Source organism: Brienomyrus brachyistius, chromosome 1 (genome assembly GCF_023856365.1).
Source record: "Brienomyrus brachyistius isolate T26 chromosome 1, BBRACH_0.4, whole genome shotgun sequence".
NCBI lineage: Eukaryota > Metazoa > Chordata > Actinopteri > Osteoglossiformes > Mormyridae > Brienomyrus > Brienomyrus brachyistius.
This window is the reverse complement of record NC_064533.1, coordinates 7,220,997-7,240,032: the sequence shown is the minus strand read 5'-3', so window position 1 is coordinate 7,240,032 and position 19,036 is coordinate 7,220,997. Positions and strand designations below refer to the sequence as shown.

Sequence of the window (19,036 nt, the reverse complement as noted above, 5' to 3'; positions counted from 1 at the left end):
CTCTGGTCGGCTGCTTAAGGACTTAATGGCAGCTTTTGACACCATAAATTAGTATTTCCATTCGGACAGACATTGGTCATCGTAGACAGGTGATATTTAATATCTTTGATGGATCTGCACTCATGTACATATGTAACACATGAATTATATCCTCTGGGTCAATCCCAAATTAAATCCTGGTATTATTTACAAGCATTCTGTTAATTACTACTACTTTGCTGACACTCCAAAACTCCGTCAAACCATGACAAATGTTTCAACTCAAAGTTTAAACCGAACATAAAGGACATAGGAAGAAAGAATTTCCTTCTGCTGAACGGTGATAACACAGAAATGATATTAGCAGCCTCTAAGTTGCTCAGACAGACTTTTCTATACTGTATGCAGAATCTGGATGACTTCTGGGTCAATGTGGATTTTTTTTAAAGACCTCAGTATTACAATAGACGAGGGCTCTTATACTAGGAATACATCAAAAGTGCCTTGTATCTGCGTCAAACAGCCAAGCTCAGGATGCTGCGTATGAAGGATGAGGAATAGCGGTTCCATACTTATGGACTACGTGTTCTGGCCCCCAAAAGCTCCCTTAAAGTGTCTTCTTCTACAGAACACAGCTGCAGCTCTTACTAGCACCAGAATGTGTGAATGCATTAGTCCTGTGCCTGCCACGCTGGCTGCCTGACAAGTTTAAAGAAGTTTATAAAACATTATTTTTAAAGAGACTTACGCCGATGGCTTGGGGATCCACAGCTTGCATAAACTCCAAACATCCTATGGACCAAACATTTAGATCATTCCCCTTACAGGATAATCTACCAGCTCATGTCTATTTAGGTCGACAGTAAAAACCAACCATTTCACATTACGAACATGAAATGAGAAGAAGCTTTTCGGCTTCATCAAGGTCTCCTTCATAAATCTTCCTTGCATCCTTTATTATTCTGCCATAGCTAAGTTCACTGGTGCCAATCCACACTGTGCCAGGTGGACATTACATCTGGGTAACTAAAGTACTCATCAGCAACGCATTCAATTCCTTCCTCTACTCTCCCTTTTGGAACTTTCTTAGGTCATATTGCCCAGAGCTAACAGAATATCAGCTGGAACCAGATATTTGCCCTGCGAAAGCATAGTGATAAGGGATCCATATGTGGATGTGATCCGATATGCTGTCAGCCATCACCGTCCCCTACCTCCATCAGTTAATTCACCATCACTCAGAAACAGCTGGCTAAGCCACATGATTACATTCACACGTGCTCCGTCCATACAAAGCGCTGCACTAGTTTGACTTGATCACATTTGAAAAAGTCTAGGGACAAGTACTAGTTTCAATTACTACTTTCAATTTATTGAGGTTGAAAGGCGTTGACACTTGCAGTTAATTTTTTCTGAGATGACAGAAACAGTGAATTATCCCCTTAAGAATATATGGAAAGCAAAGAGAAATAGGGAACTGAGTAAAGTATGGACCTAACACCTACAACATCACAGGGCAGTGAAGATGACAGCTGTGTCCTCAGGATGTTAGGAATCATCACCTTTGATTTTTAATAAATACTCAAATGACCCCTTTACTCACCTCTCCACATCGATGGAGGGAGCATCTCCGAATTGCAGGACGGCCCAAAGCACCGACGTGGATCCTGCACTAGATGCCAGACTATGAATATGAGGTTCTGAAGAAGGAATGAACTGCAGCTCTCTCTGTGGGAATCCACACGCCCATTAATTTCTCCTTTTCTTCTCTCACAATGTTTAGACTTTCAGGGGAAAACAGTTTGTTCTGGCAGTTGTGGCAATAAGCGTATTCACATCGCTTACACAAATAAGCCAGTGTATTAGTGGGTACTACTGAATAGCTCAGGCAGCCAAGCATATCAATAAGAATATGCCTAAACAACAAATACAGTTATTTAGTTATAAATCAGATCTAATGGTCCAGGCTCCCCCACAACCTTGACCATAACAAGCAAGTGAAAGATGGATGGATGGATGGATGGATGGATATTACGTTTATTTTGAATCATAGACTGATTAATTTAGTTGTAATTACTGCACACAGTGTGATTTCTGTAGGTATGTACTATATTGAAATGCACTGTATTGGCAACCAAATATCCATGCAACCCTGCAGTAAGGAGCAACACCAACCAATCGAGGGATGCAGGAATTCGATCTTTGTCCTCTGTCCACTCTGTATAAAAGCACCCAATTAATATACATAAACCACAGGCGCTATGCGACAGCCTGGTGCCATGTAAACTACTCTTTACACGTGTAGCTTATTTGCTGAGAGACTGCATATCTGAATGCAAATTTGAGTGCGAAGTGGACTCCGGAACACACGAACAGTGCCTTTTCACAGGAACACGGATTATGTTGTCAGAACACACTCTGCCTTAAAAACCACGCCACCAAAGTTTATGAAATCTCATAGACAGGGTCAATCCCTTAGTGTCACACATTGGCCATACTTGGTCTGACCATCTCATTCCTAATACGATGACACCGCTGCTCTACAGAAACAAGAGTCACTGCTGAGAATCGCAGTGAAGGAAAGCTGCAGTATTTGCAATCTCACCCTTTTTCAGCAGCAACCTCGGGAGTGCGAGACCCAGACTGAATTACCAAACTTCGAATGATGTGCACTGTCCCAAAACCTGGGCCACCATCTCTACCTGCCACAAATTCCGCCGATTTTCCAGACAGGTGACACTATAAGTAGCCAATCAGCCAGCGACTTTTTGGCATTGAGTGAACAGCCATTAATGTAGTCCGATGACACACGAAGCATGGGTTTGCACTGTCACAACAACTTGACCTTAATTACTTAATCTGAATGACATGCAGTTATTTGAGGAGGCTATACGGCACACAGCAGACTGATAATGAGAAGTTCCTAATCAGAAAAGGCTTAGATAGAGCGCATTTTTATTCACTGGCACCTCTGATGTCACTGATGTCATAAGTACAGTTATTTTGCATGAAGGACAATGTGTAGAAATAATATATTCCCATTAGAATAAAAAAAGATTACTCTCCGGAAAAGTAGTCATATTGTAACAAATCATGCTACCATTGCTTTTTAAAAGTCAGGCATAAAAAGGCATAGGAATAAGAAGTGAAATGGGATTTAAAGGTTATTAATTTTTTAATAATTTATTAAGACTGCACTGATCAGTCATATCCATGAAAGTGAACAGTGGTCTTTGTATTACTCCTGTAAGACTTTGCTTTCTCTTTATAGGAGTCGTCAGAAAGCAGACATTTAAAGCCAGGAAACTCACTGTAAATGAAAATTTCCCCCTGCAGAAACATCTTTACAGCTCAGGGCACTTCCCAGTCGTGCAAAGGGGTGGAGAGAATCAGGTGGCTGCACTTTATCCTGCCAATTCATTCTATATGTGTCCCATTCATCACTGGCCATCTACACTTACAGATTCAGTTATTCACAACCAGTGCGAGTAAGCCTGCCTTGACAGGGATTCCCTAAACATTAGTCCCCACTACTGGACATCTGACGTCTATCCTGATTATAGTTACAATTTTGTTGTATGTATTTCCTGTAAAACAACAGGACAGCAACACCTCACAAACAACTCCAACAGCATTCAGCCAACGGATATAGATATGCAACGCCAGGAAAATACACATTCTGTGCAATTTGCAAAAAAATTGATCAAATGTGATTTCTTTACATTTGATCCAGCTGTTTGATAACTTTGGGCAGCCTGCAAGATCAGATTAGAATCCAGAAATAGACAATGTTAAAAAAAGTATTGATTATCTGTTCCCCTGTAGCTTTCGGTGTGAGAAGGAAATCAAGAGGAACTGACAGATTATCTTTAATTATCAAACGATTGGTCTATGAGTTTGTCTGGAAGAGATGCAGTGATTGGCGAGACCACAATGCAAGGCCTAGAGACCTAAATGCGGCACAACAAGTCAAGGCAAATATACTGACGGAACAGGAACTGCAAGATGGGGTTCCTGTGCAAGGCACCATGTCATTGAAAAAGGCACAGAGATGGAATGGCACCCAGGATCATCCCTCCCTACCCAGGCAGAAAAGCAGGACAGTCACCCAGAAGCCCAGCTGAGATGTCATATAACCAGCCAGATGTGAGGAAATGGTAAAACTACAGGTGGGGGTAAAAAAAAAAGTTCCCTGTGTTTGCAAGAACAGGCGTCATTCTGGCTTCATTTCATCAGCGTGTCCAGTTTGGCTTCCGTGAACATCTAGGACAGTGTTTCCAAACCCGGTCCTAGGGGAACCCCAGACAGTCCACGTTTTTGCTTGCTCTCAGCTCCAAGCACCTGTACCAGGTTTTTGGTGTTCCTGATTGGCTGGGAGCTGGGATGAAGGAAAAACGTGGACTGTCCGGGGTTCCCCGAAGATTTGGGTGTGAAACAATGATCTAGGGTATTCTACTTCCATACGCTATACTCTGCAGTTGCCTATTTCAACATTAATGTTTTCAGCCGTACATCAGAGCATAGCTTCCAGACCACTCCCTATTCCGTATTCCTCCCACATGACTTTAATAAGGTCATTAGATAAATAAATGAAGCTGAAATTACAGGACGTAACTGACTGAACTTTACATCCTACAACTCCCTTAACAAAGGGTCAGAAGTGTGACTCCTGACCGCCAGAGCCGTTTGGAGGGAGGTAATATGTTCTGTACGCTGCATTGCTGTCCAGAAGCTCACTCCAGCATCTCTGCTGCCTGGCTAAATTACACCCCTTGAGGTTTGTGTTCCTCTATTGTTAAAATGAGATTGCTGCAATTTTCTGAGCAGTAATCTTAGAGAGTCTCCATGCTCCTTATTTCAAAAACAGAAATGCACACTGCCCCTCGCCGTAGCGAATTACTTGACAACATCAGATCAGAACAGACTAAATTACTTTATCAAAATTCATTAATCGTGCTGGTACGAATCCAAAAGAGTCGAGCGTTGGCTCAGAATTAACCATGACGCCACCTTTCTTACAGGGAAGCCAGAAAATGTATTCACCGAAGGAGCTCCACCACCCATGATTCAAGAGTCCCCACATCTCTTCAATCTTCTTAAAGTATCAAGATCAGAACAAACAAACTGGAATGTTTAATTGGTTGAGTCATCCTCCTGAACTGAAGCAATAAAACAGCAAATAATTCACATAACGCAACAAGCAAGCACAACATAAACTCCGCAGGCCTCGGCAGTCTCACTGGCCTGCCACGAGCGTCTTGCGTGGGGCTGGGGGGTCGCTTATTTGAAATACCCCTCTAGGCTCACAGGAACGCATTGCTTGTGCACTGTTATCGGGAAACTGGCCCTCTCCAGGATACCCCTGATCTCTCCCAGTCTCAGTCCACTGTGGGACCAAACATTTCAGAAGATGTTCACTGTGCAAATTCAGCATGTGAGAAATCTCCTCCATTTCAGTGCCCTGCTCTTCAGGAATCTATTTTCCAAGGTATGTGTGAAATTTCTCCACCCAAAATGCTTACTCAACACTACTTAGCGAGGCTATTCGAAGGATACTTAACAATGTGGCAAGCAGGTACAGTAACAGGTTTAATTTTAATCCTGCTTATAAAAAGTTGTTTTGTTTATATTGGTAAGCATATAAGTATAGCCAGCAATATTACTGCTATGCTTTTAAGCAGACGCATGACCTGGTATGATTTGGTACCATTTTGTTATGAGCCAGTTCTTACATATTCTCTCACATGAATAAGTAAAGGAGGTGTTTAAAAAGGAGAGTTTGGACTGAATTCCAACCGAAGCCATATACATGCAGCAGAAAGTTGTGTGCGTTCATGGGTGAGTTCCCAACAATTATTCTGACCGTCCTGAGTTTTGCAGGTGTAAAACAGATTTTAAAATAGTGCTTTGTTGCCACCTGAACACACCAAATGAGGTGACTCAAAATCCAATTCGTTATTTTAAAAAAGGCAATTTAGCATAAAATTATTTTTTAAATCGCGCACTGCAAGGGCAGCAGCCTGTCAGTCATTTTTAACCGTGATCTTTAACTGCGATACCATTTTCATGGGTTGCATTTCCTAATGGATACAACGCAAATCCAAATTAGATTTCACTTTAATTAGGATTCATCATCCTTTTAATTATTTGTCAGAAATCACCAGCATTTAGGTCTAAAGGTAGTTAATTCATAATTGCCATAATTTGGGCCATGGATTACTACTTAAAGACATGTATTGTTTGATTTCTCAAATTGGTTATCAACAACGACTTTCAGACATTTTTACAGTTTTCATAAAACCATGTTCCACTTAATTAAAGAGCTTTGCTGGAATTGAACCAGCACCATGACCATGCCTGAGAACCAGTGGTCTATAAACAGGAATTCAGTCCAGTGGTCTATAAACAGGAATTCAGTCCAGTGGTCTATACACGGGAATTCAGTCCACTGGTCTATAAACGAGAATTCAGTCCAGTGGTCTTTAAACAGGAATTCAGTCCAGTGGTCTATAAACAGGAATTCAGTCTAGTGGTCTCACTGGATTCTGTGGCTGTGGAACATTTAGGTCTCCCACAATGTGACTCTCTCCATAAACGTTCTGCTACCACTGTACTTTTCTGGGACTGGTGAGAATTTTTTGGGTGGATTCTGGCTCTGTGGATTAGGATATCTATACTTGTCCCTAGAAGGTCATTGGATCAAATCCTATAGCTGATAAAGTGATCATATCACTGTTGGACCTTAACTTAACCCTGGAAACTGCTCCCGGGGTGCCTGATAAATGTCTGACCCAGTGCTGTGTCCTGAAGCCTCACTTCCACTCATGTTTGTGTGTCATGAGAGTGCCAGATGAGGTATTTGGAGGGAAAAAAGTATTCTGATGCACCTGTACTTGCATAAATGGTGATCAGAAAGTATCTTCTCTTAATTCCCTCCTTCACCCTGTGGATTCACAAATTGTACTGATGTTCTGCCATACTGCATACCTTCTTTTATGTATTTGGTTTGCTTTCTACTTTTGCCTTTCCTCTTAGTTAAACCCATTCCTTCGAGGTTAAAGTAATGAGCAGACTGCATGTGCCACAAAGAAAACAGTCCGGACATTTTAATAACCATCCACCATTGCTTTGAGGAACACCTGATGGGCAGCACGCAAACTTCAAGTGGAGCGTATTAACAAAGCTCCATCTAATAAAAAATTCTAAACATGGCTAGTGTTTTAACCTACCTAGCACTGGGTCTCAGGGAGGGGGTATACTGGGAGGGGGGGGGGGGAGGGGGAGTTAACAATCACAGAATTTGTATGGAATAGATGATGGGATCTGAAACAGGCAATCAATGAAATTACACAATAAGTCCAAAGAGAAACACAACAGGAAAAACTTCTGTGACTGTCTTTCAGCGCATTGCTTCTTTGAATCATTCATGCCACCAGTTGCAACCAAAACAATTTTTGAGGCACAGCACAGACAACTGCCCTGGAGTGACCTAGCAAAGACAAGCTCTGTCCATTGGGAAACGGCAAATGGGCACAGATAATGGATTTCACATCTTCAGCCCTGAAATTAAAAATCTACTCATATAAAAATCACACCCGGATCTGGAGCCTGCTTTACCATTTTCTGAATTCTTTCTCTGTTTGATGCCCCCCAGCCAAGTGACGTTACATTTCTTTGCTTTTAATTTCAGAGCACAGTGACAGCTTAACTAAATTGGTGAAGTTATTTCTGTCAGCTCTGGAAATGGAAAGCTCTGGTTTTGCGGCGGGTGACTTAGTGAGTGGCACCCTTGCCTCACACCTAGAGGGCAACAGGTTTGAATCCCGCCTCTGCTTTGCATGTATGGGGTTCGCGTGCTCTCCCAATACTACGTCCAGCTTGGCTAAGAAGTATCTCTAAAATGCCTGTACTGTTTGTGTATGTACCCTGTGGTGGACTGGTATTGCATTCAGTGTGCCTTGGCCTGTGACCAATACTGCCTGGGATACGTGCCACACCCCACCCCACCCTGGTGTGTGTGGGAGGGTCATGGAAACTCCGTATATAAAAATATATATTATTTTTGCAATTAAAATAACTAAAAAAGTCCTGTATTTAGTTTGTTTACTTATGGTTAAGTTTAGGGATGGGTAGGGGTTAAGGTCGTCATTGTTGGGATTAGAATTGTACCCATATAAATGAATAGATGGTCCCTACAAAGAGATGAATACATACATTTGTGTGTGTGTGTGTGTGTGTGTGTGAGAGAGAGAGAGAGAGAGAGAGAGAGAAAGAGAGAGAGAAAATATAATCAAAGTAAAAAGTATGTGAACCCTTTGGACTTATCTGGTTTTCTGCATGAATTGGTCATAAAAAATGATTTGATCTTCATCTAAGTCACAGGTACTGATATACGCAATGAACTTAAGCCAATAATACACAAAAAAAAATCTACTCTTTCATGCCTCTATTATAGTTATTATACAAACGCAATCAACGTTCACAGTGGTAGTGGAAAAAGTAAGTGAACCTTTGGATTTAATTACTGCTTGACCCTCCTTTGGCAGCAATGACCTCAACCAGCCGCTTCCTGTAACTGCAGGTCAGACCTGCACATCATGCAGGGGGATTTTAGCCCACTCTTCCCTGCAGAACGGCCTTAACTCTTCCACATTCTTTGGTTGTCTTCTGTGTATGGATCTCTGCAAGTAATTCCACAGCATCTCAATAGGACTGAGATCTAGGCTCTGACTGGGATGCTCCAAAGGCGGATTTTCTTCTGAAACCATTGTGCTATCGATTTGCTGCGATGTTTGGGGTCCAAGTGCCCTATTGCAAACTTCAGGTATGCAGCACCGTTCTCCTAGATGGCAGTGGCTTCTTCCTTAGTGTCCTGCCATGGACTCCATTCTGGTTCAGCGTGTTGCGTATTGTTGAATCACGAACCAAGGATGTTACCCGATTCTAATGACTTCCTCATGTCATTCGCTGTCACTCTAGGCTTCTTCTTTACCTCATTGATGACTTTGCATTGTGCTCTTGGGGTCATCTTGGCGGGGCACCCACTTCTAGGCAGAGTAGCCACAATACCAAATTGTCTCCATTTATAGACAACTTTTCTAACAGTAGACTGATGAATATCTAAAATACCTGAGATGACTTTATAACCCTTTCCAGCCATATGTAAATGAACAATTCTTGATCATAGCTCTTTTGTCCGAGGCATGTTTCCCATCTGGATATGCTTCTTTTCAAAAACTCAAACTCTTCAGTGTTTTTCATCAATCACAGTAATACTAGGCCACACCTCTGACCTCTTTTCATTAATTGGACTCCACTCTGACTGCAATGAGCTTTTTAAAAAGTCATTAGCTTAGGGTTGATTTACCTTTTCCAACCTCCAGTTTCACAGTTTGAATAAATTATTCAATATGATCAAAAATTCTCTGAAAATATGTGTATCTTTAGTTATAAGAGGCTGTGTTTGTTCATTATTGTGACTTACAGTACATGGAGATACAACCATGTTTTATATGGGAATTACACATGAATATATTAAATTCCAATGGGTTCACAAACTTTTTACTTTTACTGTATAAGCATATCCTCAGATTGGGAGAAAGTCACTGTACTATTGACGCACTGAAACTGCAGCCACTAATTGAGATGATTGTGTACAGTTAATTTCGAACGAGGAGAAAACACTTGCAAGCTAAAGAAAAATCTGACAATATAAAAAAAATGAGATGATTATTAAACACTTCATGATTCTAGGTCTAAAGAATACTGTAAGAAAGTCTCTAACCAACAACAAATTATTAATGAGCCCATATGAGCATGCAGAGTCAGGAAGCCTTGCGGGCAACTTTGTTCACTGAAAAATGAAAACATTTCCCAGAAGCGTCACGCGGCCAGGAAGATCACAGGCCACGCAGAGCTCCGGCAAATTTATGGCCATCGTGGCGCGACTATGCTCCTTTTCTTCACCCGTGTGATCTCCGTGACAATGCTGACCTACATAAGGCAGAACTTGAGCACTGGATGAAGCCCATTAACTGCGGCCCTCACCTTGGTTAACAGCCTACACCGCATCGGGCTTGATGCGATGCCCCAAGGGGTGACACTTCAAGCAGGTGTCCGTATCCCACACTCGCGGAGACCATATAGCGTCCTGTCACTTGAGAGCTTTAGGCATCGAAACCCGAGAACATTCACTCTCCACCACATTGTGTGTGAAACATCTCACCCAAACACACTGGGAAAACTGGGATGCCACCGGCCAGTTGTTCCCTATCCTTTGTGGGCTTCCTGCCAAACTCCTTGGAGCACAGGGCTTGCGTAACTTGAGGCTCTCTTTCTCCTTCTCTCTCTCTCTCGCTCCCTCACTCTCTACTGATTCCTACATCACAGCTCCGTTGTGTAACACACCCAAGAAGTATGCATGCTAATAAGAATGATCAATGACACTAAAATATAAGCAGTGACTCATCACAAGTGGTTAGCGTTAGAATTTCAGAAGCAGCATTTCAGGACTGCCCAGAGATTAAACTAAATTTAAATACAGTTGCAGCAGAAAATGGTGGACAAATGGTGAATTGTTTTTTTGTTTTTTGTTTTTTTTTTTATTGAGGAGGCATTGATTGGATCTGCAACCTCAGTAACTGCTACCTTTCTTGGGAATTACATTTTTAACCCGTTTTTTATTAAAGTACACAGGAGAATCCTGCATGTGGAAACAATCACTAAATGCATTTGACAGGCTTAGTATCTCCATTTCCAAACATGAGCTTATCAGTCACCCCAAATTCTCCAAAAAACCACAACATTTGTATAGTTACTTCAAGCTGTGAAACAAGCACTGGGGAAAACGATAATGAATTTGGAGGGTGTCTGTCAGTTCATTCATTCACTCATTCATTTATCCTTACAAGCCCAGTTCATGTGTTTCACACTCATTATTTGTAATCATTTCATTGTAGAAACAATGCAATGCCTACAAATTCAGTTCAAGTTCTGTTTTTCGCTCTAAGTCATCTTGGGTCATCCTTTATACATACACAATGAAGATAATATACCCACGACTTTCCATTATGTGCTAAATGGCACGACAGCCAACATAGATGATCTTACCTTATAATGATGAGAAGATGGATTCACAAAAATGCCGGTTTATCCTTGGTCCTGAAACACAGAGGACACATTCTGAAAGTCCATCAGCTGATCAGACTGTGAATTAATGCCGTCCTTCTCTACACCCTTGCGACCGACATGGGGCTTCCATTGTTTCCTGAAACCAGGCCATTTCTTTGCCTTTCAGCGCTGCACAAAAAAAAACAAGTAAAAAGGCAGCTGACCAAAAACCATTACACCCTCACAGGAAAGAAAATTACTGACAATTAGGAGAATAGGTTTATGGAAATAATGTCCTGTCTATGAAGTTGAACTAGGTGAGGTGTCTTCAGAAATTAACAAAAATGTGAGGTAATTAAGACTTCATGCTGAAGATGGAGGGGGTCCCAGTACAGGAGAAATCACTGTAGTGCTAGCAGGAGATGGGACATTAATCTTAATTTTTTGGGGGGGTACACTGGACACTGTGTGGCCAGTGAGGATGCTGTTCAGCATGACAGATGGAGACTGAGCATTCAAGATGCACCAGAACATCTGCTCCACAAACTGCGTCAAAGTAAGAGCTGCAGTTCTCATCTTCTCCTGGATCCCAGCCCTCCCTTGGGGGTATGTGCTGAGGTTGACCGATGCTTCGTGAGGGTCGGTGTGCCACAGACTGCAAAGTCCCCCCTCACCCTGTCTTTCAATTGCTCTGCTTGGCCCCCTGAAATGGCAGCCTGAACCCAAAATATATGTGCCTCCACATAAACGGAGGCACCTCCCCCACCTAAGCACACAGGAAAGGCCTAGCTTTTGTCAAATCCTGCGTATTTAGCTTCAGCTGAAATGAAGGCTCTCAGAAATCACTCTGGGAAGTCCACTCACACCTATTAAGATGGGGTCCTGCAAGATTAGTCAACTGTACAATGTTGTACATTCATTCATGCCCAGTTTGAGCACCCTGAATCAGCTCCCACTCCACTGGTCTCCAAAGCCATTACCCAGGTGACTCATTCCATATCCAACATATAACTATTTTGTTGTTTATTTTTGGACCGTCAAGCATATACAATAACCTGAATGAGAATGAAAATGAAAATGTTGCAGATGTTTTAGCAGTAAATTGAGGTCATAATACTGGTTTACAAGTGTCTTATTGACACTTGTTATATTTGTTGAACAGAAGCACCACCGTATAGAAGACATTTCCTATTGTCAATAGAAAACAAGAAGCTCTGTAAATATCATTTGAGCCTTTGAGAAATGAGTACTACTACAAGCTACATTCTTGCACCAGAAAGCAGTTACTACAGCAACAGTACCAGCAAAGCCTATCCAACGATCGCAGCACTCAATGGGAACTTGGCTTCAAGATTCAGACTGTGGAAACTGTCAAAGAGCCTACTTACAATGAACCTCAAACCTAAAATCTTCCTGTGCAAGAACAGAGTAACAAAGGATCTCAAAATGCAGATACAGACATAGCACCTTAGTTAACATATGGACCCCTGTCACGGTCATTGAAAAGTACAGGAGGTACCAGCAGAAACCGCGTTCAGCACCCTGAATTCCGCCTGAAACTGCCAAGCAGATCCTCGCTCTATGGATTTGTGCTCTGCATAGCTTCAGCATGTTTCTTCCTCACCGATCTGTGGTTGTACCCATGACAAAACCTCCACCATCACAGCAGGAGCACTTCTGCCTCAGCTCGAAGTTACCAGCCAATCTGCTGCCCTCTGAAATGAGTCTTGGCAATTCTCAATTCACTCGCTCCTGAACACCACTCACCTGTGACAAAATAAATCTAACTGGCAGGATACAGAACAGGACGGTGGTGCACCTTTCATATTAAAATAAAAATAAAGAATGGTTGTTAGTAAACTTTTAATTGATAAAGTGCTTCTAAATGCTGTTGCTCATCCCCAATAATCTACTTGTAATGTGAAAGATTCTAACAGATTCCCAAAGGTTCCCATATGGAAGAGTAAACTTACCACACAGAGACCGTTATAAGCTAATGTCATCGTACCAGCAAGGTAATTAAAAATGCAGCATTTTGATTTGAGAGACAACCACTTGCCACAAGGCTATAAAGTCTGCAACCTCTTTAAAGTTGAATACTCTGATCTCGGGCGCTTTCAGCTATACGACGGCAGTATTACCTTTTAGAAAGAAAGGGTGACTGCTGGCAGACGGCCCAAACCCAAAACCAAAAATAGCTGTAGCGTGTTTCAGTGATGAAAATCTGTCTTCCTGTCAAAGCAAATGGTAATGCACTGCTACAAAGAATGGTTATTGTGTTTACTACTGCGCATATGGTGACACGGTGCTAAAATTGGGAATGTGCTGAAAGGACAGGCATTTTGACCTTAATTAGTCACCCAAAGTCAGACAGTGAAACCAGCCAAAACAGTCCCACCTCTACTGCAGACCCACCAACTGAGGTTTCAAACTCTAAATGAATCTCTTACCTCCTAATTAATGTAGCGATGATGCTAATTTCATTACCCGCTATCAAGGTGTCCCTGAAATAAACAGATACTGTTTCATAAGCCTGCAAGCAGCAAAGTGACCAAGGACATGGACTCAACCCCAGAAGGCTTGGGTACAAGCCCCAAGAGAAAGCCAGTTGGAACGCCCTTGAGCAAGCTGATTCAATTCAGTAAAAAGGCCCACACTATTAATAAAGTCATGTTGAAATCATGAAACAGTTAAATGTAGATGAAGTTTTCTTGACCAGGTTTGACACGGATACTCAAGACAGCAGGTTCATTGAGGCACCCCTGCACTTTTCCTTAGCGATGCCAACATCATGGATATTCAAGCATTTTCAAAATCATAGTTTGAAAGATTACATGAGCAGCTATCAACCTGATTGTCACACCGTGGGGCAATTCATGTAATTAAAAAATTAGGTCTACATTTCAATCAAAAGTTACAAGCCACAATTGACCCATTAAATAATTACAATAGTCTTCCCCCCATTTTCTGCATTAAATTAATTATGCCCTAAGGAGCAGGCCTGTCCTGAACAAAAGCTCTGTTAACTTAGTAAGGTCCCTCTAATAAAACATTAACTATTGGATTTTAAAGTTTTACTAAATAGAGTCCATTCACTCATTTGCTAACTGGGTGCCTGATCATTAACCAGAGGTTAATTGTGCTTATGTTTTTAATTATTTCCCTAATTTATTTTAAATGACTGGGCAAAGTGATGGTGCATCGGTCAGATTCATTACTATAACCAGACAGATAATCGGTCACTTTGAAGGAGATGTCATCCTTAAGGTTATAGTGCATAGAAAATGCATAACACTGGTTTCTAAGCCAAGCTGAGCCTGCCGCAACAAAAAATGTCACCCCCACCTTAAGTTCTCCTTGTTCTCATCCCTGCCATTTATCTCTCCTCGGCAAGCCAGCAGTTCTTGAACATCATTGAGGATTTGGGTTTACCCTTTTGCTGAGTCACGCGTGTCGCACATATAACAAACAGGGAAAATAGGACTTCATCAAACCCCAAGTCTTTGCATTTGCCCTGTATAGAAAGTCATCCGAAGCAGTCATTGCCAAAGAGAATGTATCACATTACATAACCCAGGCAGAAAAGATAGATGCAGGGATCCCTATAAATGCTTGAATCTTCATGTATGTATTTGGCATGCAAGCAATGACTACCACTTAACTGCCATTCCTGCCTGCTAAGCTCCAGAATCCATGCTGTAGGGTTAACCTCCATTCAGCACTGGATTGAAGGGAAACAACGGGCGAACGATCTTGAATAATGAGCAGATCTACCCAAGAACAACTTTCCTAGTCACTGACTAGTGGTAGAATCTAATGACTTTTAAGCAACACAATTGTAAGACTTACCCTCCGACATAACGGCGATAACATTGAAATGTAATCTGACAATTCTTTGAAATTTCACTCCAGCGTGATTAATGCTTCATCCTCTACCCAGTAACAACATGGCTATATATTTCCCCTTCAATAATTCTTGTATGCACTTAGAGAGTACTCCATTTGTTCATGAGAAATGACTGCATCATCATTTTGAATTCATGCATTATGAATTTATAAATGTACATATAAAACATATGTGCAGGTAACTGGTCCATAGAGTATCTTAAAATAAATACTCCTCAATGGAATCTTCTTGTCCTCTGCCAATGGATGTACTTGACTTTCGTAATTTACATCCCTACCTCCTAATTTGTATCTTCCAAACAGAGGTTGGGGTTATTTTATATTAATAAATAAATCAACCACAAAGGGTCCACAAATCCCAGCTTCAAAATGCAAGTCTAGTGATGGACAGAGGGGGCAGCAGTGGTAACATACCCCAACTCACTTGGAACATGCCCTGGAAAATGGACTGCACTATGAACTTAAGACCTTGAGTCACATGGCTGGAAAAGCACCATGACCACGTGTGACAGGCAAGTATCATTACCACAGTAAGCATAAGTGGTGTAGGGTTTGAGTTGAGCTACCACCAATCACAACTACATAAGTTTCCTGCTAGAGTCTGGGTCTGGAGCTGAAAACACTCCTGACAGAAGTTGCCATCATTAATAAACTGCTTAATGACATTTAGCAGGTCACAAGGAGTTCTTTAAAGCCTTAGAAGCTACACAGAGGTCACTTCAAGAATATATAGAGCTGCATTATTTGCTGGAGAAGATATATGCGAGAATTTTTATTTTTAGCTTATTTGCATCCTAATTGGATGGAAGACTGCGGATAAAAGATAAGGCCGCATCTCTCCGCGCTAAACTCGTTAGTAAGCAATGTCAAAGCAGTTTCTGCCAAATGTCAGAGTGGTTTTATGCAGACGCATCCTGCCCTGGGCAACTTTTCCCAGTTTCCGATTTTATATTGTTATTGATAGCTGAAGACCTTTAATTAATTAAAATCAGATATACGCATGCAAATTTGAAAAGGAAAATCCCACTGAGCCCTATGACTCTGTGTGCGTGTGTGTGTGTGTGTGTGTGTAGGGGGTGTCATAGGATGTTTAAACGTCTTTTTGCCGCGGCGTCGTGACGGTGGGGCTGAAGCCCCCAAAGGCGCGGGCTGCCCCGAGCATAGAGGCACAGAGAGTTACCACTCGCCGCCACCTGCACCCTCGGCTCCGGACGCCACCCATTAACGCCACCTGACTTATGTAATCCCAGCCCTGCCCCCGCACAGCTGTCTGTCCTCACGGAGGACTCCGTTTTGGGGCGTCATTACAGATTATTCCCCTCTGGCAGGAACGCCTGCCGAAGACCGAGCCGGAGTTCAGACTACTTTAAGCACTTTGCGTAGGTTTTATCGCTACTTCGCTGCCGCCCCCTCCCTCTTTCTCCAACACCCCCTATCACCAAGAGGCGACAAAAATATTTCGACGAGCCGATGCGAGGCAGGTGTTCCCCTCTCTGCGGCGCGGTCCCGCAGCCCCCGGGGTCCGCCCCGGAGCGTACCCACAGCTAGCCGCCCCGCCGGCCGGTCAGACGGCGCGTACACGCTGCGCACCGCCCAGCTATGCTGCGAAACAGACCAGTGGCCGGTTTTAATCCTAATGACAAACTCACTTTTTAGTGATACGGAGGAGGCGACGCGGCGGGGCACTTGGCGGCTGAAGCCCGGACAGAGTGACGGCGTTTGGCCCACTTACCTTACGGAGACACTTCATGCTCCGGGTGAGAGCGGGATAAGCTGCGAGCTGCCGTAACCATGGAAATCCCTGTGCATTTCTGCGGAGTACGGAAAAAGAGTGATACATTTAAGTGAGTAACCCAGCGGCTCGCGGCAGGCTGAGCGCGAGCGCGTTAGTTTGAGCGGTTGCCATGGAAACTGTGATGCAGCGCCACGAGGGGAGCAATAGGATTTGGAGGAGGACTTAAAAAAAAAGGAAAACACTGAGGGAACCTAGCACCTCCCCGGCTGCCAGGAAAACACCCACACACTCAGAATCTCTGTCGGGCGCTTAAGGACCCTGTGCAGCCTATATGCTGGGCGAAAGCATTCACCGTTCCGCGATAGTCAGGGGGGCACGGAGTCTGCTAATCAAAGCGGGATGACACAGGTGTCTCAGCTTCGTTTAAGTTAAAAACAAACACGCATTGCGTTTCCTTGCAGCCTTTAGCTGGTTATTTCGTTCAACGCAACTTTTTGCTTTCCTGCCTTGAGGGTGATATGATGTAACAGGCACCCATTTGATCAGCATGATGGCATAGATGCTGCACTTTTTGTTTACTCACCGTGGCACCATTCCCACAGAAAATGTATGGATTTCCTACCGGAAACGTGTTGCTTATCGTGGGAGGGGGGTGACACCTTTTGCAAAGGCAGTGGTAGCATTCATCATACCCACAGCACACACTCTCAGTCCCAAAGGAGCACTGCTGAAAATGTGTGGACACGCCTCTCTGCCACAAAGCCACCAAACATCAGATAGACTTCTTGTCTGTAGAGGAGGAGCCCCGACATGCTAGAGGGGCCCCTGGGGTTTCCTACACTGCCGTAGATAAGAGATACGAGCAGTGTTTGTGTAGAAAAGTCAGGAACATGTCCAGCCCTGGATTACACTTCCAATACTCTGCCTACTGTTGAACATTTACCTTTAAACAGGCACCGGACTGGACCCCTAAAGTGGCAAAAGAATCGTGGGACAGTCCCAATAGTGAGTCTGCGTATCTGAAACCCTGAGTGACCATCAGCAGAACCTCAGACAGAAGCTTTGATCTGCCTGCCCCTCACCCACTTTATCAGTAGCGGCCCTGGTTGGGGGGGCGGGGGGGGGGGGGGGGTGTCTCTAACTACCCTGTTTCCCTCGGCCTGTGTGGCAATGCAGGCTTTGATCTCCCAGCACCCAGACCAATTTCACACACATTTTGGAAGCAGAAATGCAGTTTCAAGTGGAGACAGTCATTATGGGGTCCATCCCTGCCCAGCTTAAACCATAGACAGACTCACCCTTAATAAGTTGCTTGTTAACAAAGGTTAGTTAATGTTTGCTAGGCACTGCAAAGGCTAGTTAATGTGTTAACGTACTCATGACACACTGTGATATTAATCATTGTAACAGGGAGTACTCATGCAGAAATGGTTTCATTCACTATTTTAAGCCTACAAAATTGCAGAAACATGCCCAAAGTGTTTAACAAGATAACATTTTAGTAAGGATGTAAGTGAAACCTACCACAAGTATTACAGAATACCACAGAGAAGCATCGAAAGAAGCACAGAAAGAAATATATTTTTCATATTCCGGATCAGTACAGGAGGGATTCCCCAAAATTGTCTTGCATGGACCAGATTGTTCATACAAGTATCTGGATTAACAGCAGACACTAAGCCAGAAGTTTCCGGATGGGTGTGTTCGCCCTTTGGATCACTGCCACCAACGTAGACTGGCAGTGATAATCCCATAGAAAAGTAAACGTTTAATGACACAAAATGCGGTCGAGTTATGAAGCTACACTAATTACTTTAAGCTGACCCGGAGCCAGAAATCTTTAGGAAGTCACATGCATGTGCACTCACACGCACACGCACACACACACACACACACACACACACACACACACACACACACAAACAAGCAGCATTTCCATAACAGCCCTCAAGTACATTCACCCTATGAGATGTTCTCAGGAGTAGAGGGAGCATGAACATATCAACATATCTTTGGCAAGAGACATACCACCTGAAACATCGTGGCCCAAGGTCATACTCAGTTAGGAGCACAGAAACATAGTTATTCAATCTGCATGCCTGTCAGGTCGACCATCGACCATCAGTTCATTAAAGATTAGTTCTCCCCAGAAACGGGAAAAAAAATTAAAGCTCTTAATATTGTGAATGGAAGACATTTATTGTTAATGGGGCATTTTGCATAAATTCTGAATAGTTTCGAGCGGAGTTGAATGTTCTTCCGTCGTCTGATTTGTTTTTTCCGTCAGGGAAAAATAAAAATGGCAAC

General features: G+C 42.9%; 1 protein-coding gene across 1 annotated transcript in view; it reads right to left on the bottom strand.

The window, feature by feature from the left end:
• Positions 1-19,036, bottom strand: part of shank3a (SH3 and multiple ankyrin repeat domains 3a) — a 203,219-nt gene that overhangs the window by 164,334 nt on the left and 19,849 nt on the right. Inside the window, exons 2-3 of the mRNA XM_049006201.1 lie at positions 16,727-16,805; positions 11,089-11,139 (exon numbers count right to left, since the gene is read on the bottom strand). The gene's annotated coding sequence lies outside the window, so the exon portion shown is untranslated. The remainder of the gene's footprint in view (positions 1-11,088; positions 11,140-16,726; positions 16,806-19,036) is intronic.